This window comes from Protopterus annectens, chromosome 4.part0 (assembly GCF_019279795.1).
Source record: "Protopterus annectens isolate FY-2018-M chromosome 4.part0, PAN1.0, whole genome shotgun sequence".
Taxonomy (NCBI): Eukaryota; Metazoa; Chordata; order Ceratodontiformes; family Protopteridae; genus Protopterus; species Protopterus annectens.
Window position 1 is genome coordinate 1872121358 of NC_056733.1, and position 14288 is coordinate 1872135645.

Consider the following 14288-nt stretch of genomic DNA (forward strand, 5'->3'; position numbering starts at 1 on the left):
CTCATTTCAACACTGCTATTTTCAATGACCAACTAAGGTCCATCAATTGGAATGTATTGAAGACCCTCCCACTAGACGAAGCAGTTGAATTCTTTAATTCAACATTCCTAAAAGTTTTAAATGACCTAGCCCCTCTCTGCTGTAAAAGAGTAAAATCCAAACACACTACCTGGCTATCTAGAACTACCAGACAGCTCATGGTCATCAGGGATAAAACTTGGAAATCATGGCATAGAACTAAAAACCCTTCTGACCTCCAACAGTACAGGCAGCTTCATAACCAAGTTAAGCACCTAGTCATTAGTGACAAAAAAATCATTACATTGAACAACAGCAAAACTTTAAACAAAATCCAAAAAGTTTCTGAAGCTCTATTTCCTCTCTACTAAACACTGGCACAAAGAACAACCCCTGTCCACATCCCGATAAAACACCAATAGTAATCACCACTGTCTTTAACTCATACTTCGTAGAAACCATAGCCAAACTCACTGCCTCCTTCCCTCCCCCACCTCCTCATTCAAACCACTGCCCTCCTCACAGCCCCCAGCTAACTCTCCCTCATCAATTTTTTCTCTCTCCCCCATACCTACTACCATCATAACAAAACGTCTCCTCAAACTTAAACCAGGTAGCTGCACCCCTGACAACCTACCCCCAGAGTACCTTAAAATGTCAGCTAGGACTATCTCCTACCCCATTACTATACTCTTAAATAGATCAATACAGAATTCCTACATACCTATCACCTGGAAAAAAGCATATATCTTCCCCCTACATAAAGGTGGCAATTGCATAGATATCTCCAATTTCTGTCCTATTGCTATACTGTCCCCTATCTCAAAAATCCTAGAAAAATGTTTTCACACCCAACTCCAACACTATATACTGAATAACCACCTACTATCTCACTGTCAGCTTTCTTACTACCATCTCTATTATATGGCGCCCCACTTCTCACCAACATACAAACCTCCCTAAAAGTCAGAATGGAAACCTGCTACAATAAAATCGCCAAATTTGCAACTAATGCCACATATTCCTCCCACTATTGTTCCTCACTACACACACTCAAATAGCTTGAAGTGCCACAATACCTTATCTACCAACAACAAACTACAGCTCACAAAATAATCTATAAACCTTGTAACTGCCCATTCCTCTGCCCCATTCTAACACAATACCACCAAAATAGACGCCTTAGAATGGAAAATCAGACTTTACTGCTTTTCCAAAAACCTACACTCCCTGCTGGCCAAAATGCTTTACTCCTTCTGCATTGCCAAACTTTGGAACTAACTCCCATCACCTCTCAGATCCACTAAGGATGCTAGCTCCTTCAAAAAGCTCTTCACTTACATCTATCTACCCAATGGCAATGCTCATGCTCTAGACCCCACATAACCTGACCTTTCCCACACTATCATCTGTCACACACATCCATAACCATTTCAACCCGTAGCACTCAACTCTCTATACAATTTCTTCATATTTCATTCTTTTCTCTTTTATCTACAGCTCATTACTTTGTTAGAGACTTTAATTCTCAGCATACTATCTAGTCAGGGTCTATGTTAGAACACCGAAAGGGAGAAATATCGAATGCTCACATGAGCCTAAATACAGAAACTCGACATCGCTATCTCCCACACCCCCCACTAAATATATATTTCAACTCCGTGATCACACTACAGTGAAGAAAGGGCAAATATTTCTATCTTCACTGTACTGCAATCAAAACAAAAAAAAATCAACTTCCTACATATCTGCTCATGTGAGCGTTCGACATGTCTCTCTTTCGGTGTTCTAATATAGACCCCCTAGTCATTGTATATTGCTACTGACCTCTAATCAAATTATGTTTATGTTATGTTATGTTTATTTCTCACTGTTTAAACTCCTTATTTCATTTGTGTCCATCCTTTGTTAATACAATGTTGTAATTAACTGAATTTTGTACTGACATGTTTATTGTAGCTTTTCTCCCCAGACCTCCACTGAAAATGGGCTCATTCTGGCCCAGTGGACACTCCTGGTAAACAAATGTAAAATAAAATAAATAAAATAATAAATAGAACTTTATTGGATACTGTAAGTTATTTCAGTGGAGTATACATTTTGCCTGAACAAAAAGAAAAAAAAATGCTGCAGATGATATTTTGTTTTTGATGGGGGTTCTAGGCTCAACATGGTAAATAGTGGTGTAGAATATAAGACACAAAATGGAGGACTTACCCTGGGATTCAGAAAGAACCTCCCTCAAATGCATGCCCTAACACAAGTGACCAACCACTTGTGTTTAGAGACAAGCACACTGTACTGTGTTGCAACAGTGACAGACAAGACAGTGATTTTAACACAGGAAGCTGTCAGCATGTGCTGGGTAACCACTGTAATGTAAGCTGATATGTTCTGTGAGAAAGAATTGCTGTAATATATGAATGCTATAGGTATGCCAGTTGGAATTCACATATGTATTGGCATTTGGTAGACTGATACGCAGCCAATATGCTGAGATGTATACCCGGCATGCTATAGGACACCAGCTATGTGAAAAATGCCCTTAGTATGGTACTGGACCAATGGCACTGCATGTCTGGCACAGTTTGGCAGTGGGCATGATGTTTGGGCATACTGTGCATAGCATATGTTTGCAAATGTGGAAGATGTGGGTTCCCTGAACATATCCTGTATGCATGTTGGCTATCGTGCTAATATATGTACAAAGGCTGAGTGAGGCATTAAGTATTGGTGTGACATATAAATATCATACTTATCACTACACAATTACAGCAGTGGGTAATACAATGTTGTAATGGTATACAGAGCTTGTCTATACAATGACATACCCACTCCTCATGCAGTGCAGCAGCTTGTTCTTCTCAAGCTGCTCTACATCTGAAAAACAGTAAAAAGAAATACAAAAAAAAATGGATTAAGTCTCCTGCAAAGACCCTTTTAATTATATAGAAAATAGCAGTGCAATGACCTATCCTTTATACTTACTGTACATCACAAAAGCACTGCCCTTTTATTTTCATTGACATAAATGGCACCTTTTTAAGTCCCCATAGTGGTGCCTGCCCTGATCTCCAGAGAAGTTGATGCAAGTGGCAGCAGTCACCACCATACCTCTCAACCTTACAGCTTCACAGCTTTCAAAGTCATAGCAGGGGACCATCAAAAATCATAGCAAAGGGTTGACAATCATAGCACTCAGAATTTGTGTATGTGTAAACTCGCACCTCTAGGAAGGGCATAAATGTGTAAATTTACTCTTTTTTTCATATACAATCTTGGATGGTGCAGTGGTACAGAGGTTAACATTGTCGTCTCACAGCAAGAGGTTCTCTAGTTCGATTCTCAACTGGGGTGCCTTCTGTGTGGAGTCTGCATGTCCTCCTTGCATTTGTGTGGCTTTTCTCCCGGTGCTCCGGTTTCCTCCCATGCTAAAAAGACATGCGTCTGGAGTGTTTCTCCCTAGACCTCTACTGAAAGTTGTCTCGTTCCAATTCGGACTTTCCCGGTAAACAAATGTTAAGTAAATAAAATTCGGACCCTTTTGATGTTAACTTTGTGTGCCCACATAGCTGTCCCAGAAAAGTGTATCCTTACTGCACTTTAAAAAATAATTACATACCTCTTTTCTCGGCTTGCTTTATGTTCCAGTTGTAATTATAGTTAGCTGAATTAGTATAAAGTTTGTATATTTTTATTTGTCCAAGGTGTGGCTGTGAAACTTTTAGTAAACACACATTTGTGCTACAGTTAAATAAATAAAAACACAGAAGACACATCAGCCTGGAACTGAACCAGAGCTCCAAGTATTTCTGACCAAGCCACTCTCAATCAAAAATGTTATTTACCATCTGTGCCACTTTTATTGTAATTTGTCCCTTGCCTAGAGAAAAAAAAAACATTTTTTACAATTTAGTTCTAGATGATAAATATAATAACATTACAAAAGTGTGTTGCCATCTGAACAAAATATTGCCAATAAACTCTTCATTTCTGCACAACACGCATTTTATTTTTCCTCATCTTATGTCCTTCCAGCTCACCATAACACTATAGAAGCTTTGTAAAATATAATTATACACAGAAAACACAAATGCAGATGTAACCATCAGTTAGAGCCACATGTATGAATATGTGTACCTCAGATGTATGCTTGTTATCAAATGAATGAATAAAACAATATATCCTAGAAATTAATTTCAGCTCGCTGCCATCAGAACCAGTCAGTGCAACCTTTTGTAACATCCTTCATGTCTTCCCAACCTCTTAGCTCAAGAATCAGGGACAGAGGCCCAAAATCAGGACCGATTTTAAATATTGTCCTTGTATACTTAGAAAGTTGCTAATATAAAATTTCCGAAGAATATGAAGTCTGAAGTTCACTTCTGTCATTATTTAGTGACTACAATCCACAACAATTTGCCAGAAAACCACAATTTTTTATGAGGAACAGACCAAAAATATTAGGCAAAATCAGACACACACACGCACAGACATAGACACACACACACACACACACACACACACACACACACACACACACACACACACACACACACACACACAAATGTGACTGTGAATACAACTTGTATGGCTGTGCACACCTCAGATGAGTGCTTCAGATCAAATTGAATGAATAAATACATAAATAATGGCCCATAAATGCAACCCAGCTCACTGTTATCAGAACCATACAGTGAAACCCATTGTGACCACCACACTTGCCCTCTTCTTCACTTCTTAGCTCAAAACTCAGGGACAAAGACCCAAGATCAGGAACATATTTTAAGTAATGTGCTTACATACTTACAAAATTGCTCAGATAACAAGCTTTGCATTAGCAAACATTTCTGAAGGATATTGTCTAAAACTCACATGTCTGTCATTATTTACTGACTACAATTATTAATTTATCTATCTGTTAACTGAGTAAGCCCACTGGATAAATTGTACTTTTTCATGGGTGACCCTGAAGCACTGTCTGTCTAAGTGATGTGCTCAAATTGACTCAGTATGTAAATGGTGGTGGAAGAAAGCAGACCATGCCCCCTTGACTATAGGAAATGATTCATTAATAGCTCAGAGCCCAGACTGTCCGCATTAACTGCCACAGAACATTAATTCACTTAAAAAGTTAACAGAGACTGAAAGGTGTTGAATCAATATGCATTTTCCAAACAATGAGAGTATGAAACTCTTATGACTGGCATTACTAATAACTATAATCATCATGGTCTTACCAGAAAATGAAAAAAATATATGTGAAGGACAGGCAAAAATTTAAGACAAAGTCAGAGATGCTCTGCAAAAATGGGGACAGTTGAGTTAAAAGGCAGAGCTATACACTCCACCCAAGCACAAGCACACACAGGCATAGCACACACAGACATGCACGTGCACACACAGAAACCCACATACGTTCACAACACAATAAATTAGTTACTTACCAGCTCCCAAAACAGTTCCAGACTAAAACACTGCAATGTCTTTTAGTACTGTGTGGTACCTGTTACATGTCTCTTGTATTCAAATGAGACAATGAGGCACTGTGATGGGTTCAAGTTGTTTATTGTACATAAACACATCAGGAGCTGTAACTGGAACATATATTTAAGCTATCTGATTGATTCACTAATTCAAACACACTCACATGTGCATCTCCATTCATGCCTTTATTCACTCTGACTGACTATACAAAATGACACTGATCTTGCACATGGTCAGTAACTTATATGGGGGTCTTATCACGTTGTCGAACTCTTAAAAGTTCGAATGTCATATGGTCGACACCATATGCTCAAACTTTTAAAAGTTTGAACGTTTCAACGGAGATCTCTGTACAGTGCGGAAGGGGAAGATTTCCCTTTTCTGCACTGTAGTGCGATCTCGGAGTTGGTATATTTAAAGAGCGGGGGTGTGGTGGGCGCAGCTGCCCACTTGGGTTCATAGGTTCATACTAGGCTATCTGCCCTAGGGCATTTATAAGCCTAGCCAGAGTGTGTTTGGCTTTCGCCACCCATTTTAAATGAATTTTGCTATGCCCTTTTTCGAGGTTAGTATACTGTGCCTCTGTCTAACAGTGACACAGAAGTGATACCCGGGGTAAACCTATTATCTCCCATCCACTCATCAAGATTCCTCTTGAAGAGAGTCAATGAGGGACTCTGCCTAACCTGGACTGGGATTTTATTCCAGAGTGAAGGGAGCCTCTGGGTTATGAATCTGTCCCTCCAGCATGTCCTATTTATTTCAGTGCTGAGGTTCAAGTATCTCAAGCACGTAGCTCGATGGGATTTGGATTTTCTGAGGTGCAGCATGTCCATTAATTCCGGGTTGGACATGGCTTTATACGTCAGGCACAGATCGCCTCTGAGCAGGCGGTATGCCACTGAGTAGAGCTGGAGTTTCTTTAACCGGGCAGCATATGGCATCTGTTTGAGCCCTTTGATCCTCTTGGTGAGGTACTTTTGGGGTCTTTCCAGTTGCTGCAGGAGGGCTTGCTCACTGCTTAAACCATACAGGTAGGTTTTTTCCTTTGGTTTATTTATTTTTTATTACATTTTCAAACTTTTAAAAGTTTGGTCATATGGTGTATATGACGTTCGAACTTTTAAAAGTTTGATTATGTGATATAGATGCCTTATATGCATGTGCTATCTTGCTACAGTGGCTGACTAGGTACAATACACACAACGATCTACATCCTCCCTCTTTGATTTATTCAACATGCAATGAGAGAACAAAGATATTTTACAAGCTAGATATCAGATCAACATTTAACAACAAATGAATTCACGTCTAAGTCGCTGTGCATCACAGATTGGGTCTGGAAATTCTACCTGATCTGGTCACATAAAAACTTTGACTGGGTTTAGCAACAGTCTCTGGGGATACTTTTATAATTGAAACTTTGGGGATTACATCAGGATTACTTGAAGAAGATACACTGTCCTCTGGAATATAAACAAGTTTAGAGTCATTCTGAGAAATAGAGTCTCTGGCACAGGCAATCTGCTGCATCACTGGTTCAGAGACTGGTAGTATGTGTCTTCAGTTCCTTCTGAAATCCATTCCATTAGATTGTATGATGTAAGATCTCAGTTCTTTACAAATATTGTTGACAATTCCCACTCAGTCATACCCTTTAGATGCTTGCATTCTCACAATATCTCATTGTCGTAATGGTCTGAGAGGTTTGCTGGATTTATCGTAGTACAACTTTTGTGACTGGCATTTTTTAAAAAGTTGAGTCTTGACCTTTATTTTGTTGTTTGCATTTGGAATCAATACTTGTTTACTAATCAGAAGAGTTGTTCTAGTCTATCTGGACATCAATCTCTGAGCAGGTGAACCAAACAAATTATCTCATGGAATGTTTCTGAGACTAAATAAGTTAAGAAAAACATTGGTACCATCTCTCCTGGATTTCTCCAACAAGTACTTTGCACTTTGAGCTTCACACACAACTAATCCATTGGACTGTGGATACTCAGGACTACTAGTAACATGGACAAAGTCCCAAGACTCAGAAAAATCTTGAACTGCTGACTTGTAACCTAAACTGTGCACCATTATCAGATATGACTTTGTGCAGACTACCATGAACAGAAAAATGTCCCTCCAATTTTGTAATGACAGTGTTGGACGTTAAGTTATGAAGAAGGCCAATTTCAAACCAATTTGAATAAGAGTCTACTAACACTAAGTAATGTTGTCCATTCCATTTGAAAATATCAGTAGGAACTGTCGACCATGGTAATTCAGGAATCTGGTTTAGCTGAAGTGGTTCTTTTTGTTGGTGCGATTTAGTACTGTTGTAAATGGAAGATGCTAGAGTTTCCTTCTCTATATCTTTTGACATAGAAGGCCAAAATACTGTACCTCTTGCCTTCTTTTGGTTGTAATGCTGCAGGAATTACCACTTTAGGACTTTTCCTGATGATTCTCTCTTCCATAATGAGCTCACCTCTGTAGGTAAAATACTTCTGTATGTCAAGTGGTAAACTAGTTTGTTGCACTGGCCATCCTTAACTGATAACATGTTTCAACTTCTGGAGAATTGGGCTTAAGTTGTGTGATTTCTAAGTTCATCAAGACATGATGAGGAAAAAATATTTGACTTGCATGACTTCAAAGTCTGCTTTCTCATTATCATGCTGTTCTGTTGATCATCTGGGTGCTCTTGACAAAGCATCAGCAAGATATAGAAATTTGCCTTTTGTACAGACAAAATTGAAATTGTAATTTTGCACTTTTAACATCATGCGCTGTAGGCATGCTAGGGCTGCATGTATTGGCTTTTTCAGAACTGTCACTAAAGGTTGGTGATCATTCTCTATTTGAACAGGTTTGCCATAACTATAATCATGGAACTTCGAATATGCAGACACTATTTCCAAAAGCTCTTTTTCAATTTGTGCAATCTGCATTTCAGTTTGGGTTAAAGTTCTGGATGCATAGGCTACTGGTATGCCTTCTTAAAGACATTCTGTGCCAAGACCATACTTTGAAGCATCACCCAAAAGAGTTACAGGTTTGTGAACATCATAATATCCCAATGTGGGTGTACTGGCAATTTTCTGTTTCAGAACGTCAAATGCTTTTTGGTGTTGTTCCAACCAGGACCAGTTTACATTTTTGCATGTCAGCTCACATAATGGTGCTAGAAGCTCACTCAGGTCTGGAATTAACTTTCCTAAATAGTTGACAATACCTAGAAAACGTTGCAAAGATGTGAGATTTTCTGGAACTGGCATCTCAAGAATTGCTAATTGTTTAGATGGATCTGGTTGTAAGCCAGAACTGGTAAGCAAATGGCCCACATAAGCAACTTCTTTCAGTTTGAATTTACACTTTTGAGGATTCGGTTTAAGATTTACTTCACAAGCATAGTCTAGAACTTTCTTCAGGTTTCTATCATGTTCAACTTCACCATTTCCCCCTACAATAATGTCGTCTCCTATAATATCACATGGATAACCTGAAAAAATTTGTTCCATTGCACGTTGAAATACTTCACTTGCAGAATTTATCCCAAATGGCATTCTCAAAAATCTGTATCAACCAAATGGTGTACTAAAAGTGGTTAACAATGAAGATTTGTGATCTAGCGAAATTTGCCAAAATTAACTTTTTGCATCTAAGACAGAAAAAACAGTGGTATTTGGCATGAGAACAGCTACTTCTTCTACTGTGCACATTGGATGATGAGGACGTTTAAGCGCTTTATTTAAATCTCTCAGATCAATACATATTCGAATATCATCTGAGCTTTTCTTATGAGCTATGACCATGGAGGATACCCATTCAGTCAGTTCTTTTACTGGAGTAAAGACACTTAAATTCACCGTTTTGTCAAGCTCTCCATTTACATTGCTCTACACTGCTACCAGAACCTTCCTTGCTGGTCTTACAGCTAGGCTTAAATCATGGTTTAACTTCATGGAATATGTGACTGGAAGTTTGCCAAGTTTATCTGTGAAAATATCAGCATATTCACTAAAAATATTCTGTGTGAATCGTTGTTGTTCAGACTTATATAGTGGACCTCTTTATTAAATGAAATCAGTCCCATTTTCAAACTGTCTTTGAGGGCTAACAATGATGACACATGTCTTTTGACTACATAAAACTGCAAGTCATAGCTGTTCCCAGCAGAATGGCATTGAGAACTACAGCGCCATCAGTTTGAATCTCTTCACCACCATAAGCAACTAGTTTTACACACTTTGCTGAATCAAGTTTCTCACCAGCTCTTACTTTGGCAAACATTTGTGCTGATATAACATTGCACTTGGATCTAGTGTCGACTTTAAGCTCTACAGGTTTCCTATTAATCAGAACAGTACAAAATATTTCACTTTTTGCTGCCAACTGATAATCTACTGTGTTAGCTGTTTCATCAATCCCAGAGACACCATCAACATAGAAAGTTTGCTCACAGCTCTCTATCAGATCTACTTGCTTCTTCGGAAGCTCTCTTTCAATAAAAGTATGTGCCACTTTAGACTTAAAAAGCCTTTTGAAATTATTTCACTTTTTACATTTGTGACACTGCTGACCAAAAGCTAACACTTTTCTCGTTTAGGTTCATAACTGCCTCCACAATTACAGCAGCTAACAATAAGGATGGGTGTTGTGGCCCCATTTGGTTTACATTTCTTTTTCATCTTAGCTTTGTGTTGTACACTATCAACATTCGCACTGGCAGACACAACATGCACGTTTTTCTCATTTGTAAGCATATTCATATGCTTTTTGGTAAGCTTATATATGTGAGAAATCTGAATGGGTTTGCTCAACGTTAAATCACTGTCTTGAAGCAAAATCTTTCTCACTGCATATTTATTAACACCACACACAAGCCTGTCTTTTATCAACTCGTGTCTAAGATCAGCAAATCTGTATGTTTTAGCTTTATTTCTTAAGTCGGTAATATATACTGCTATAGTTTCACCAAGCTTTTGATTTCTTGTGTAAAACATGTGCCTTTCCATTGTAATATTTGTTCGAGGGTTACACATTTCTCTAAATTTATATTTTAAGCACTTGAAGTCTTCCTGCGTTTCAGCCTGTATCACAATATGGTGGTGCTCCCCCTCCCCTGCATACACGGCAGGTGCATACACAAATGAACCTTCCCTCTCAATGGCTTCCGAGCCAGCCAAATTAAGAAGTATGAATGCCTTTGTATGTGCGTCTTTATCAGAAAATGCAGCCTGTATGAAAATATATTCTTCCTCAAACAGTTGCCAATTCTCAGCAATATTATTATCAAACACCAGTGGTCCAGGTCTTTGAAATCCCCCTGTCATAACAAAAAAATACGTTTAAATATAAGCATAGACCAGGTACTTGTAATTATGCTCAAATGCACAACAATCTCTCTGAAAAGGCTTCACTTTAACACTGCGAATACTGCGAAGACTCCAGATACTTCAGATACTTTGAAAAGTCTTAGTTAATGTGAAAAAGCAGTACATTGCTAAAAATGCAGTTGTTTTAGTCTTTTTGTACATTTTAATGCTTCAGAAATGATTTCTAACACTTTTATATTTATTTTGAATACTTTTATTAGTATGTCAATTTCAGACATTTCATTTATCTCAGTAATTATTTTGAGCATTTTGAATGCTTCACCACTTATTTGGTGACTGAAAAATCATTTAAAAGTGTTTAAATACCTTTGAATAACTGCTGACCTGTTTGTGAGCTGGCTCCTGCATATTCCTCCACTTCTAACTGCATGCCTCTTGGTTTGCAAGTTGCTTCAACTTCAGATCCCATTCTGACACCATGTCGCATGTCTGTTGTATTCAAATGATACACTGAGGCACTGTGATGGGTTCAAGTTGTTCATTGTACATAAACATATCAGGAGCTGTAACTGGAACATATATTTAAGCTAACTGACTGACTCATTACTTTAAACACACTCGCATGTGTATCTCCATTCATGCCTGCATTCACTCTAACTGACTATGTAAAATGGCACTGATCTTGTACGTGCTCAGTAACTTATATGCATGTGCTATCTATCTACAGTGACTGACTAGGTACAATACAAACAATGCTCTACACTACCGACTTTCTTAAAGATCCCTGGCTATCCAATGGATTGTCAATTTTTCTCCTTTGGTCCAGCTTGATTATGACAAGCTCTAGAAAGTCTCTCTTTCACTGGATTTACAGTCTAGCTAACGAAAGACAAGATATCAGAGCTGTGTCATGTCAAATCAGAGTAGTAGAATGGATGCATATTTGCAAGTTCATAGAAAGTGCCACCAAATGTGGAGTGGTTGAGAGTTATAGTCACCACTTGGTAGAAGCATCCACTTTATACTGGGGTCCTTCATAAGAGGACCCAAACAGGCACTCCTAGTGTCTGAGTGCATCAAGCACAGAAATAATTTGTTCTCTTCAAAACATCACCTGAGAGCCCTGCCACCCCCAATGTCTTCAGAAGCCAAAACCATGTTTCAGGTCACAGTCCAGAGGAATATGGTAGGTTTCTCTTGTCCATACACATTGTTGTTGGCAATGTATGACACACAATTTCAGGCAGTCAAGTTTGAATGACATGTCACCATACCATCACAGCATGCTGTGAATATATATATAGTGTGGCAGGGTGGTGTTAGCATGTGAGCTATGGCATGTAAGGAGTATAACAGCAGCACAGTATCTACATATGTTTTTATTTTTGTTCTTTAGTCTCCTACAGCCATAATACACAATACTTTTTCTGTTTCCACTCTGTGGTCATTGACCCCCCCAAAAAAAAATGTCCACTGTGTTTCACATGTACTCATGCAAATGCACAATGTTAAATGGGGTCTATGTTCGTTTTCTGATTTTTAAAAAACACGAACCACGAATTATCTAATGGAAAACAGTGAACTGCAAATATACCGAACACTGACAACTTAAAAAAAAAACTTCATTGACTGGCCATACTCAGCCAACATCACACACATAACCAACCGAGGTGGGGGCTGTGCCCCCCACACACCCCCAACTATATACATCAACTCTGAGATTGCACTACAGTGTGGAATAGGGCAATTATAAAAGGGTTCCCTTCACTTACCTTATGCATCACGTTACTTCCTGGTTGTTGGCTGACTATGGCCATTCAATTAAGTTTTTTCAAAGTTGTCAGTGTTTGCTACATTTGCAGTTCATTGTTTTCCATTCCATAATTTGTGGTTCGTGTTTTTTTAAATTTGGTAGCTGAATATGGACACATTGAATGAGCCTTGTAACACAGCCTTAGTGAGATGCACAATAACAGAACTGTGCATTTCAGAGGCACTTATTCTAAATAGGCTCATTAGCATAATGACCTCACTAGCAACCTAAAACACTGTAAAGTTATGCACCATTCATGTTAGGTAGGTGATTGCAGAGTGCTGCCTGTAGATATTCTTTTTGCTCATACATTATAGGTATATGTCAGTTGTTGAACTACCTGAAACTGTGTGAAGGAAAGGGGTTGAGATAGTGGGTATAGTTCACAACAGGTGAATTCTGTCTGGGGTAATATGAAAAGGGGCAGGGATGTCTAACATGGTATGACACTTGCAGGTGAGGATATCTACAAGTTTAATTGCCACACAGGAAGGTCTGATGCATGTTGTACTGTGTGGGAGAAATAAGTCCTGTTTTAGGCTGAGGTTTGTGTGTGTTCTTTTCACTGTTGATACCCATTTTATGTGATGTGTTCTGTTTGATGCTTTGAGACTGACATATACTGCCCTATAAGCTGTTGACAAGGGAGGGTTACAGCTGTACAAAGGATATTATGCTGTGTTAGCTTGAGTAGTACAAGCTTGTCTGGTGAAGGGACAGTCACACATGAGCTGTACATTTTTCTGTTGTGGGATGTGGAGATTTGTAACTTGCATCTACAGGGGCCTATTTTGCAGTGAACTTTGTAGTTCACAGACTACCCTGGTTTAACAATAACTGCTACAAGTGGTGGGTACACATACATTTCAGTGTCACCTCATTTGATGAACTGTGGCTGTGAGGAAGAGTGTGAGTGTCTTTGTTGGTGGAGGGCTACAGAGGATCTAAAGTACCATTGCTTAAGTTTGCTGGTCTGGAAAAACTCCATGGGGGGTTACAGCAAACACAAATGTCTTTTCTTTTTCATGTGACTGCAGGAGAAGATGATCATAATGCCCAGTACCATTTATGGGCTTCACTTACTACATCTATACCGCAGTGTTAATGTCTGGACTGAGATGCTGATACGGCCTCCACACATACCAATACAGGAAGCCTTATGTGAATAGTACTAGCAGATTGTACTGAAATCCTGATGAATGTCCTTGTGTAGGCCTCAGACTAATGTTGGGCTGTAGTTGAGTACTCTGTAGGGGTAGAATATCATAGATGATATTCATGGAATATGCCTTTGTCAGGGTGATTGTCTTACAGTGAAAGCCAATTGCACTGCTGGATCTGTAGAAGTTCCACAGTTCAGGAGACAGGCATGATGCATTTAACAACACTTGTGCCCATCCACAGTTTAGATAGAGGCAGCATGTGTGCTGCTGTTGTCCCTAGACAAACACACAATCTGCTCCAGACATCCATGTGTTTCTGCACGGTAGCCTTTGAGAGGCATTGCTGCCTCCTGTTGTGTGTCAGAGCAACACCTAGAACTATACAATGCTTATTATCATCAGGTGTTATCTGCACAGGTAGCTTGTGCTGTATCATAGGTGACACCTAATACAGGCCATGTCAACACTGGGCACAGT